This window comes from Quercus suber, unplaced genomic scaffold, assembly GCF_002906115.3.
Source record: "Quercus suber isolate HL8 unplaced genomic scaffold, Cork oak 2.0 scaffold_1036, whole genome shotgun sequence".
Lineage (NCBI taxonomy): Eukaryota > Viridiplantae > Streptophyta > Magnoliopsida > Fagales > Fagaceae > Quercus > Quercus suber.
Genome location: NW_027070447.1, coordinates 58,546 through 71,311, shown reverse-complemented (window position 1 = coordinate 71,311; position 12,766 = coordinate 58,546). Strand labels below are relative to the sequence as shown.

Below are 12,766 nucleotides of genomic sequence, written 5' to 3'. Positions count from 1 at the left end.
AAAAAAAAAAAGAAAAATAAAAAAAAAAAAAACACAAGAAAAAAAAAGAAAAAGAACCTAAAAAAAAACCCAAAAACAAAAAAAACAAAAAAAAAAAAAAAAAAAAAAAAAAAAAAAACAGATGAAAAGACAAACTCTTTTTAAGGAGGAAAAAGAAGATTCTCAATTAAGTCATGCATGAGGCATTGGACAATTGGTGTTACACCCAGGAAACAAAATAAATAAAATTTTGCCATTTTCACTTTTGAATATTCTGTGGGACCTTATTATTAGCAATAAAACCTGCTGGCATGTTTAATCTCAATCTGTAAATCAATATCAAAAACTTCTTTATCCTTAATATTTGCTAGTTCTTTGAAATACCTTACACCCCAAATCCCAAACAATTTCTTATAAAACCAAACAGTCCCAAAAATTTCTCACCGACCACACGAGCCAACTAAAATCCAAAAAACAATTCCAGCCACAACACAACAATCAGCTTAAGCTGCTATACTCTGAAGAATTAGAGTTCCCTTAAGGAATTAAAATAGGAAAATATGAACTGTTACACCCCAAATACTAATCATACATCACCTATAAACAAAAAATGAAAACAAAGTCATCTCAAATTGCAAGAGTAACCTATGTAGTAAACCAAAGATCCCCTCAGATTGCATATCAGTAGTTCCTTGCAAAGTACTTATCATACATAAGTCCTCAAGTACTACTAAGAGAACAAAATTTCTATTGCTAATCCACTGTCATGCAAGAAGGCTTAATAGCACACCTAATCAAATGCATACATAATGAAGCCCTTTAATTTCTCAGAGATGGCTCACATATAAAAGCAAAACATATCACAACTATATATGATTCCTGTAGTCAATGATAGAATTTGGATCATCAGTTTTGATATATTAAATATGTTGTATGTTATGTTTATAAAAATCAACTCCAATGTTTATTTGCACACATAAGCTATTGGAATTTCTTTCATACATTTTATCAAACACAAATACACAGTTCTTATTAGTCCATAAGAGAGGTTAATAATTAACAGTTCAACCATGGAAATTTTTATTAATTTGTTATCAACACATGGAAAGTGACACCAAATTAATTGAAATAGGAACACATATATAGTCAAGTTCAAATGATTAGAACATAAATATATATACAGGAGGCCCTTTTTTAGTTTGGCTCAGGCATTTTGTCAAACACTTTGAGGGTGATGGGATTGCCCCTCTTAACATGCAATGAGGAACTATCAAAAGGTACTGATTTCTATTCGTTGTTCTTAGCTTTTGAAAAAGTTTTCCCACTAATCTTGCTGAGTTCTCACCAAACAACAAATGAGTGTTTTTATCTTAGCCTTCTGTTAAACTTTGCCGTAAGCTCTCTATTTACTTTTTGAAAAGAGTAGCTGAAAGGAATGGGCATAGATTTGAGAAAAAATGTCCACATTTGCAGGCAGAAGAATAGAATCAAAGTCAAAACTCAAATGATATGATTTATATACACGGACAGATTTAAATCTCAAAAATAGCATGCTAAGAATTAGAATCCTTCCAAAAGCAACCCAAAGTTTTTGAAATTGGAAGTTCAAATTTGAGTTTTACATTGATAAATTGAATTGTGTAGTAATATTTTATTTTTCTTTTTTTAAGGGACGATTCATAGTGATCGTTGGCAGAAGAAGGGAAGAATTAGAAAGAGTGAGAGGAGGAGGGTTTCAACCATAGGGAGTTTGAAGAAGAAGAAAGGACAGAGAGAGTATCATTAATCAAGTACAGACTACTGAAATATATTATAGCTTGGATAAGTCTAGGACACCATTTTTGTCACAACTTGACGAAATAGTCGGTGATTTTCAGAAAGCGTTCTTTTTATTATTATTTTTTTTTTCTCAATGAACTTGAAGGGCTTTTAGTAAACCCAAAGATTCAAAGTTTCAACCATAAGAAGTGATGCAACTAATGTTGCTTGGTTGAGCCAGTTCTTTGATATCATCCATGTCTTGCTCTGATATCATCCATGTCTTGCTCGTATACCATTTGAAACCCACATTACTCAAATTCCAAGTTTGACTCCCTAGAAAATTGAAATCTAACTTCCAATTGAATGGATTCATTCTCATCAATTTGACTCAATACTGCTCTCGCATTCTCATCACAAAATTCAGGGCAAAAATAGAGTAGCCAAAGGTGATGTGATGAAATCTGAACATAGTTAATGCTAAATTTTGCCAGCTCTCCTACACCAACTTCAATGTAACAAATAATATGACAATTTTCAAAGAAACTGTAATTTTTAGGATAAAGATCGAGGGGTGAAAAAACAGCACAAACAGCCATTCCCATCCACTTATTACAAGAATGAGTAGGCACTTGTATATTCATATTTTGTTTCCAAGGAGTAACTTGTGCTTTTACTATATTCCCCATACTTCGATGGCTAAACCATTCCATAATTTCACTCCCAGGAATAAAAGTACTAATGGTTGCCTCTTTAGGTTCCTTGTAGATTCCCTACAACATACAAACAATGACATTTATAATTTAACTATACACACATACATAAATACCTATATCTATATATATATATATAGAGAGAGAGAGAGAGAGAGAGAGAGAGAGACCTAAGTAGCTTTATATAGCATTTCAAAGAACATGCTCCCTTGATTGTCAGCCAATTCAAAACAATCGAAGAGATAAAGAAATAATGAGTTTGATTCGTCTGGTATTAATGTTTTTGGTAATATTTCCAATAAGGTACAACCTTCTGCAAAAACACTACTGGTGCTGGATGGAAGTTGTGGCAATGAACGTAGTCTTGTGCAATTCTTCAAAAGAATAGTCTTCAATTTAGATAGTCGAATGATGCTTTTAGAAAGGCAATCAAAACTATTTTCACTTAGATTTAAATCTTCTAAAGAGGATAAGCAACCAATATCATTAGGGATTGTCTAAAAATCACAATTACTTAGATTCAATCTCTTTAAAGAGCACAAATTTGGCAAGTAAGGCAGTAACAAGCTCACAGGATTTGGGTTTCTTCTAGGCAATGGCAGTTTACAACCCATAAGAGACAGTACTTTGAGACAGTAAGGCAATAACAAATTCACAGGATTTGGGTATCTTCTAGGCAGTGGCAGTTTATAACCCATAAGAGACAGTACTTTGAGATTTCTTAAACAAACAATCGAGACAGGCGGCTTTCTTAAAGCAATCCCACTCAAATCAAGCTCTTCTAGACTTACAACATTCCACAAGTTCTCTGGCAGATTGTCAAGTTTTGAGCATCCAGCCACATTGAGTTTTTTAAGCAACTTGAAGTTACAAATGTTGCTAGGAAGACACACAAGATTTTTGCAATCCCTTAAATGTAATGTAGCAAGGTTAGTCAAATGCTCGACTGAAGAGGGAAGTTTCGTAATAGTAGTGCCATCTAAGTGAAGTTTTGACAAGCGTTCCATGTTTCCCATAAATTCTGGAATTCTCTTAATTTTGGAACAATTAGAAAGATTAAGAATCTCAAGAGACTCCATTTCAAACTTTTTTGAAAGACTACTAAGATTTTGGCAACCTTCTAGATTAAGAAGAGTAAGCCTTTTATGAACCACAACAGATGGGTGAACCTTAATTAATCTTATACAACCTTTAACAACTAATTTCTCAAGATTGGGAATTCCGGTAAAGTCAAGGGTTTCAATGAGGCTTAAGGAATTGTTCAACTCGATGAACTTTAATTTGTCCAAGTACTATTAAAATCCCAAAAAAAGGGTAGAATAATTAGGTTCCACAAACCTTGCAATTTATTAAAAATAAAAAAAACAAAGTTGTACACGAGTATTAAATAACAATCTGACCTTTTTTCCTTTCCAAAGTTGTTCAACTTTGCTATGACACATGTGAAGTTCAACAAGCTTATCCGGTTGAAAACTTAATGGCAAAGATTTTGAAGGATACTCAATCCAATCAAGAAATCTTAAGCCATTAGGAAGTTCTTTAGGGCCATGCAGAAGGTGAACACCATAAATTATAAGCAATTCAAGGTTGGGCATCTTTGAAAAGGCATTAGGGTTCCATATGCCTCTTTGGATTTATGCAGTTCACCCAATTTAGTCACCATATGAAGATCTAGGACTAGGCCTTTAATAGCTTCTGCTCCCTAATAATCAAGAAAAAAAGATGGGTGTGTGCTAGATATATGAATACTAGAGTTATTCAAATTTTAACTTTGTTGAATAACATGATAAGGTGCATGCTCGAGTTCTATAAATGATCTCTTACCATATTTTTCATCAAAACATTGTGAACGTCTTCATATAACCACAATTTGCTCCACTTTCTAGGTTCTTGAGGAAAATCTCGACGAACTATGTCTTGACCCATTATTTGTATTAATTCATGCATCCAAAGTTTATTTTCACATTCTTTTAAGAGAGACTTTTCAATGAGAATCCTTATCCAGTGTCAGGGTGAAGGCCAAGACACTCAAGTATTTTCACTACATAGTCTTTATTCTTCATTTTTTTTTTTTTGATAAGTAAGAGAGAAGTATATTCAAGAGGCTACCTCATGCAAACAACATAAGGCAGAAAAAGAATACAGAGAGGGAAACAAACAAGAAAAAACAACAAATACACTAGAGAGAAAACTAAGTACAAAGAATGGAATTTAGGAACATAGGGAGAGAATCACTAGAGGTGAGTCCCCAGGCCCTAGACCAATCAAAAAGGGAACCAGTAAAAAAAGCGAGCAGCTGGTCATCGGATTTGTCCAAGTCCTCGAAAGTGCGCCAGTTTCGTTCCCTCCAAATACACCACATTAGGCACGGAGGAACTAAATTCCAAACACTAGAAGAGTGCTTTCCCAGCCAGTTCCACCAACCAAAAAGAGTATCTGCAACCGAGCATGGCAAAACCCAGTTGATCCCAAAAGATCTGAAAACCCAGCTCCACAGCTGATAAGCTTTGTCGCATCAAGAGGCTACCTCATGCAAACAACATAAGGCAGAAAAAGAATACAGAGAGGGAAACAAACAAGAAAAAACAACAAATACACTAGAGAGAAAACTAAGTACAAAGAAGGGAATTTAGGAACATAGGGAGAGAATCACTAGAGGTGAGTCCCCAGGCCCTAGACCAATCAAAAAGGGAACCAGTAAAAAAAGCGAGCAGCTGGTCATCGGATTTGTCCAAGTCCTCGAAAGTGCGCCAGTTTCGTTCCCTCCAAATACACCACATTAGGCACGGAGGAACTAAATTCCAAACACTAGAAGAGTGCTTTCCCAGCCAGTTCCACCAACCAAAAAGAGTATCTGCAACTGAGCATGGCAAAACCCAGTTGATCCCAAAAGATCTGAAAACCCAGCTCCACAGCTGATAAGCTTTGTCGCAATGGAGAAGTAGATGGTTTACCGATTCCCCATTACAACGACACATAATGCACCAGTCAACAAAATCAAAGCCTCTACCCTGCAGATTATCCCCAGTAAGAATCTTCTCCCAAGCAGCACTCCAAACGAAGAAAGAGACGCGCGAAGGAGCCTTAACCTTCCAAACACCTTTCCAAGGAAAGATAATAGATGAGGGACAACGAAGCTTATTATAGAAAGAGCGAGTATTAAAACTCACTTAACAATTTTAAACAAGTGGCAGTTTTTTAGTAGAATGGTGAACCACATCACTTATCCACCATGTGGATCTTATAATTTCTTCAGCCTCTCACAGTATTGGGAACTAAGATGCATCTCAAAGAAACTTCTAGTAATCCAATGGTTGTTGAAAAATGTATCAGTAGAGAAGAAATTGAGAGAAGTGTCTAAATCTGATGTCTGACAGAAAACTCTGCATTTAAGATGATAATAAACTCCACCTAAATCTTTTGTGCCTCCCTAGATATTTTTTGCATAATTTGGTTGGAAAAGAATGCAAAGGCACCAACGGTATGTATGCTTGTATATTACGCATTGTTAATCATCAACCCTAATCAAGCTTTGTTGGAACCTTTTTATTCCTGTATTTTCTCCAACCCCATAGACTTTGAGTCCCAAATAAAAATGGCACGAAGAGAAGTGAAATGATCAATTAACTATTTAGTTCCTAGTTAATTTATAATGGGGAAGCATAGTCAAAGAAATCAATTGGGCCATTTGTGTTTGAGAAAAAGAAAATTGTAATTCCTTGTATCCACATGCAGCGTATATAATAAATAATAGTTGGTTGAAAAGGGTTGAAAAAGAGAAAGGACCACTGTAAAGATATTGTCTCTTACTATAGTTGATCTCTTCTTATTGGGCCTACCTACTATAAAAACTTAAAAAGGAATAAATATGTATCTAATTAGCATATACAGACCTAGGTTCAAAAATCTTACTGCAAAATTTAAAATAAGAATAATATTCATTTGATCAGACAGGAACTAAACAGGAGGTTTAGAGAACATGTCTAAATTTTTTAGTCACATGGAACAAATGGTGAGCTCATGAACAAAAGTGCCAAGCGCACTTAAGCACATAGGCCTCTTGGAGCCTAGGTGCAAAGCGCAAGCATGTGCCTGATTGAAGTAAAGTGCACTGTTTTCCAATATAATATCTCATAACTTCTAATAGAAATATAGTAACATATAATAAAAAAATAATAATAACTCAAAATTTGTATATTTTACCTATTGGGTAAGTACAATTGTATAATGTTTGTAAATTCTTTTTTTTTTTTTTTTTTTTTTTTTCTTTGCATCTTCTCAATCTTCTTAGCCACATGAGAAGGGATGGTAAAAAGAGATAAATAATAAGTAGGGAGGCTAGCTAATGTACTCTTAAGCAACGTCAGTCTTCCACCTTTAGACAAGTACAGCTTCTTCCACCCAGCCAACTTTCGCTTAATTTTTTCCAAGATAGGATTCCAAATAGAGGGGGACTTGTGGGAAGCCCCCAACGGCATACCAAGATATGTCATAGGCAAAGCCCCAATCCTACAGCCCAGAATCTCTGCCAAAACATGCAAATTATTAACCTCCCCTACTGGAACCATCGCGCTCTTGGAGACATTAACCTTCAAACCTGTCACAGCCTGAAAACAAAGGAGAAGCATTCGAATATGCAGGATCTGCTCCACTTCAGCATCACAAAACAGAATAGTATCATCCGCAAACAAAAGGTGCGAGATACATTCCCCTTCCCCCCGTCTACCTTCAGCCTTAAAGCCCCTGATCAAGCCAGCTCCTTCAACTCTTTTCAACATCCTGCTTAAAACCTCCATAATAACCAAAAACAACATAGGGGATAACGGGTCCCCTTGTCTCAGACCCCTCGTGCTCTTAAAAAAGTCAGCTGGGGTCCCATTAACCAAAATAGAGAACTGGACAGTTGATATGCAAGTACGAATCCATCTACACCACTTCTCCCCAAAGCCCATTCTCTTCAAAAGATCTAGAAGAGCCCCCCAATTCACGTGATCATAAGCTTTCTCAATATCAAGCTTACAAATAACCCCCGGCTTCTTGCTCTTCACACGACTATCAAGGCACTCATTAGCAATAAGGACTGAGTCAAGAATCTGTCTACCTCCCACAAAACTGTTCTGAGACTCAGAAATAAGTTGGTCTAAAACCAGCTTCAAACGATTTGCCAAAACCTTAGACAAGATCTTGTAAAAGCTCCCCACCAAGCTGATAGGCCTGAGATCTCGAATATCGGATGCATCATTCTTCTTAGGAATTAATGCTATGAAAGTAGCGTTCAAAGATTTCTCAAACTTACTGTGAAGATAGAACTCCTCAAAAACTGCTAGAATATCTCTTTCCACCACTCTAGATAATCTTTGGCCGGATGATCGTTGCTAAAAGCATTCAAACTAAAAGCTGAAGAGCATCATCATTACTCAATCCTTTAGCCTCGTATATTCCATATACCTTTAGCCTTGTCAACAAATGCTTATCTCTCGTTGTGATGATAACTCTATTGCCTGGACCAAACCAATTAGGCTTCCTAGCCAACTTTTCTAATTGATTGAATTGATGTACATCATCAAGAACAAGAAGAATCCTTTTGTTATATAACCTATTCTTGATCATAAGAACTTTATCATTAACATCTTGTTGGTGAGGTATACCATATTTTTTAGATTCTTCACTAATGTTAATGTTAGTGATAAAACTACAATCTTCAAATTCCTCAAAAAACTTTTGATAAACAATTCTAGCAAGAGTTGTCTTTCCAATTCCCCCCATCCCCCAAACCCCAATAATGCGAACATCATTTGATCCTATAGCTAAAAGAGGCAATAGGTCCTCCACTCGAGAATCTATTCCTACTAAATCTTTGGTACCTTTCAGGAATGCATAACTTAACTTATTTAATATCATTTTCACAATATCTTGGATAAATTCTAACTCATGCCTGCAAAGAAGAGAAATCAAGTAATATGAGTGAACCACCCATAATACACTCTTATGAATAACCCTCAAATCCTTGCAAATTCTCACAGAGAAGTAGAGAACTAATTAAATGCAATAATTCCTACACGAGTAGTTGTCCCATATCACAACAAATAGAGTAATGAGTTACAGTTAGAGCCATACATACAAACAATGATATTAAGGTTTGATAGCTTATACCTTTGGTTCAATAGGAACTTAAGATCGAGGTGATCAACCCATATGGAGGAATAACAAGATTGAAAGACATTCTATTTGAAATATACAAACATGTGTAGTGTGAGTTTCTTTGAACGCTGAAATATTCATGATATATTTGGGATTAAAAAAAAATCATTGTGTGAATTGGACATTTGTTTCTTGTTTTAAGTATAATAGCACTATTTAGAGTTTGTGAATGTCATTTGTAGTTGTAAATCATGTGATTGTGATCTATATTTGATAGATTTTAGTCAGTGTTATACAAAGGTATAGACATGGAGTTTTCTGACTTACATGAAGTATCATTGCCTTGTATGGATATTGTAGTCTATTTTTTGTATCTAGAATTACAACAAACTAGCATCAAAGCTCTAGTTTTTAACCTAATCCAATTCAAGAGAAGATATCATTTAGTAAGTAAACAGATTGTTTAACGCAAGCCCACACTAGCTTACTTTATAAAAGTTAGTTATCTTATTTGTATCAAGCTTCATTAAGGTGGTACAGTTGTTGTAGAGAATGAAAATTTGTTTTATGGAATTTGAGTCAATGTGAAATTTTTTTGTAAACTATTTTAAATTTGAATGAATCTCACATTGAAAACTTAAGGAGATACAATAACTCCTACATAAAAATGGTAATCCCACAAATAAAAGAAGATGGTAATGAACAACAATCAAAGACTTACGGTTATATTATTATAGTTACAATAACAATACATGTCAAGGTAATCCCACATCTGAAACAGCTGCCCCTCTTTACCCAAAAAAAAAAAAAAGAAAAAAAAAAGAAAGAAGAAGAAACAACTGCCCCTTTGTGTAACATTATTATATCAAGTATTCATGTCAAAGAAATCATTATACAACCAGAAAAGGATGTTGTTGCTATCATGTCAAATGCATTAGAATCACATCCTAACTACAAGTTACAAAACAAATCCAGTATATGTCAATTAAACCATGCTTTAATATATTTAGTGGAAATAATTTACCTATCCTGTAAAGAAAATCCCGCGAGATTGGCCACTTCTGTCAAAGTAGATTTCCAAGTGTAAATGGATCTACATCATAAAAAATGGGCAAAACTATTAGCCCTATCTTTTCTCTGCATTCCATGATCTTTACAAGTTCATTCAAACACCATGTTGAGGATGCATAGTTTCTTGAGAGAATGACAATAGTAAACAATGATTCTTCTATTGCTTTTAAAAGCTCAAGTGAAATAGGTTTTCCTCTCTCGAGATTTTCCTTATCTCTAAAAGTGATGACGCCCTCTTGTTTCAAAGCAGTGTGTAGATGGTCTGTAAAACTCTTGCAAATGTCCTCACCTCTGAAACTTAGAAAGACGTGGTATTTCCATTGATGGCTTGAAGAAGATGGGTTACTTGTATCCATGGAAGTTAATCTAAGTATACAAGTAAATCTTGAATCAAAAAATAAATATGCATCAATGAGGGAAAAAAAAATGATTTAGAAGTAAGTGTGAACTTACAGATTTTGGAAAATTGCAGTCCGTGAAGCTCTTATCATGCAATTGCTACTTAAAATAAATGAACACCTTTCTATGCCTCGGACTCTGTCAACTTCCATTTTCAGTCTAAGTCAATAACTAGTTTGTTAACTCTCTTTTTTAAAAAGGTCGGTGCGCAAGTGGGCCTTTTAAAAAAAAAAAAAAAAAAACGTAGGTTGATATAGACTTGACTTCCAAAATATATGAAACCCTCCCCTGGAATGCAACAGTGTCTAATGTTTTTTTTATTCCGAGTTCTCTACTCCCATGGACTAAAGGTGAGACCCACTTTGCTTCCTACAAGGTTGAATTACATGCAAATGTGATCAAAACGAAGGTGAAATGAGAGGTACTATTAGCATTAAAAAAAAAAAAGTAAAATTTTAAGCCTCACTATCACTAAACTATTAGCAGCATTTTCACACAACTTTCCTAACTCTCATTTTCTCTCTCTATCTCTCCCTCGAAACCAAAACCTTCACAATCAAAAGCAATGCCCTAACTTTCTCCCACAGCAAATTCGGATCAAACTCTTAACAATTTCAAAACAACCAAACAGCACCTAAGAATCAAAATTAGCTGGCCCACACTTCCGTACCTGATTTCGATCGAAGACGAAGAGCTGCTTGAATCGCCGATCGAGATCTTCGAACAAAATGTTTGAGAGAGTCCGTACACGGCTTCGAAATCGGAACAGTGAAGTCGATTTGGTGAAATCCTGAAAATAGCTTAGAAATGTGAGAAACGAGAAATTGGAAAAATTTAGGAAGTGATCTGAAAAAGACTCTGTTTAAATTTACCCGTGGGATTGGATTGAGGAGAATAGGGTTTCGAAGGAGTGTGGATTTGGAGGAAGGGTTTTGATCCCATTGCTTGTGTGCTGGAAAAAGGAAGAAGCTTGGGACTGGAAATGGAAAATGGAATTACTGGGAAATGTGAAGATGTCTGTTTGGCTGTGAGGATTGGATCTCTTGGCGCGAAAAAGATAGAGAAAGAGGGAAATTGCGTTGTTGTATTCTGAGACGTAACTCTGAGTTGGTATTCTTAGTCTCCCTGACTCTCTTGATGCTGAGCTTTTTGCAATGGTTGTATTCTGAGTCTATGGTATCGACGGAATGCTCATCGCCTAAACAAACCTCCCCCACCAACCTGAAGTTTTTTTACTTCGGCTGTGGAGCTTCTTTGAGAATTTCATGAGGTACACATTCGAACTCCTCCTCATCCCCAGATTGCATGTCCCATACAGAATTAATTTTGATGGAGCTTTGTTCAAGGACATCTTTGTTGCTGGTCTGGGTGTTGTCATCCGCAATAGTTGTGGTGAGATCGTTGGTGCTATGTATGTCAGAGAATATCCCTATTCCTTTTACAGCTGAAGAGGTTGGCGTGTAGAAGGGACATTAATTTTGCTCTGGCAATTGGCACTATTGAGGCTGAGGTTGATGGAGATTCGGCTGTGATTATTAATTTTCTAAACTCTGAAGGTTGCTGTCTGGTGAGGTGTGATCATGTGATTGAAGACTCGTGGATAGCCGCAAAAGACTTCAAGCTTATTTATTTTTCTCATGTAAGACGGACTGGGAATTCAATAGCTCAACATTTAGCGATAAAAGAAAAGGTTTGTTGGAACCTTAGTTTTGGCTGGAGGAGATGTCTGAAGACATTTCTCCTTTTGTAACCCATGATAAAGTTTTGATTCAATAAATTTCACGATCTTGATTCTCACAAAAAAAAAAAAAAAAGGTTGGCCATACATCCCTGACAATCTTTTATTATGATAAACAAAAAAACATTGTGAGTGAAATCCTGTTGCAATTAATTATTATGAAGAGATGTACCTCCAATTTCTCCTAACAAGACCTTGGATAAAATAATTCTATAACAAGGACTTACGTATTACAAGTTGAGTTTTATTTTATGTCAAAATACATTGTTGTTCTCTAAATTTTAACCCACGATTGATTTTGATTTATAAAATTTAATGGGATTGCTTTTAGTCCTTAATAAATTTTAAATAATTACTTCTATTTCCTAGCTAACATGTCTGTTGTAGAGATGATATGTCAATTCTTAGTTTGACTATGTCGAGATTAACGTATGATGCGAACAATTTAAGTTTACTGAGGACTAAAATCACTCACTGGTTAAAGTGTAAGAACCAACAATATATTGTGACCCGTATTAAACAAATTTCTTATCAATTACCTTATCCTTGTAATCAAATCTATATATTACTAAAAGCTGAAGCGTGGCGTTTAATGTTGCTGCTCTCATATTGCGCTACATCAGCTGCCACGTCATTTTTAAAATATATATAATTTGTCCTACAATTTTAAAATGATTTTTACAATTTTTAGCCTTATAAATACAATTCACTACTTATTTATTTTCTTCCACTATCACCCTATAATAAATCCAATCCACTACTTATTTATTTACTTCTACTATCATCATATAATAAATCTGTATAATTAATCTAGCTCACCTCTTATTTATTTAGTTCCATTATTAAGTCTAACCCAAAACCTTTTCAGTTCAGTTTTAAGATTTTGTGTAAGCTTTTTCAGCTTAAAGGAGAGAAAAAAAAAAAAAAAAAAAAAAAAAAAAAAAAAAAAAAAAAAAAAAAAAAAAAA

General features: G+C 34.9%; 1 long non-coding RNA gene across 5 annotated transcripts in view; it reads right to left on the bottom strand.

The window, feature by feature from the left end:
* The window catches only part of LOC112037815 (uncharacterized), a 36,406-nt gene extending 24,537 nt beyond the window's left edge, over positions 1-11,869 (bottom strand). For 2 of the 5 annotated variants that reach the window (XR_010627212.1, XR_010627213.1), the window contains exons 1-4: positions 10,934-11,869; positions 10,116-10,851; positions 9,952-10,028; positions 9,616-9,684 (exon numbers count right to left, since the gene is read on the bottom strand). This is a non-coding gene — a long non-coding RNA (uncharacterized LOC112037815). The remainder of the gene's footprint in view (positions 1-9,615; positions 9,685-9,951; positions 10,029-10,115; positions 10,852-10,933) is intronic. The other 3 variants (XR_010627211.1, XR_010627215.1, XR_010627214.1) reach the window with 2 other exon arrangements.
* Between the last annotated feature and the right edge of the window lie 897 nt (positions 11,870-12,766).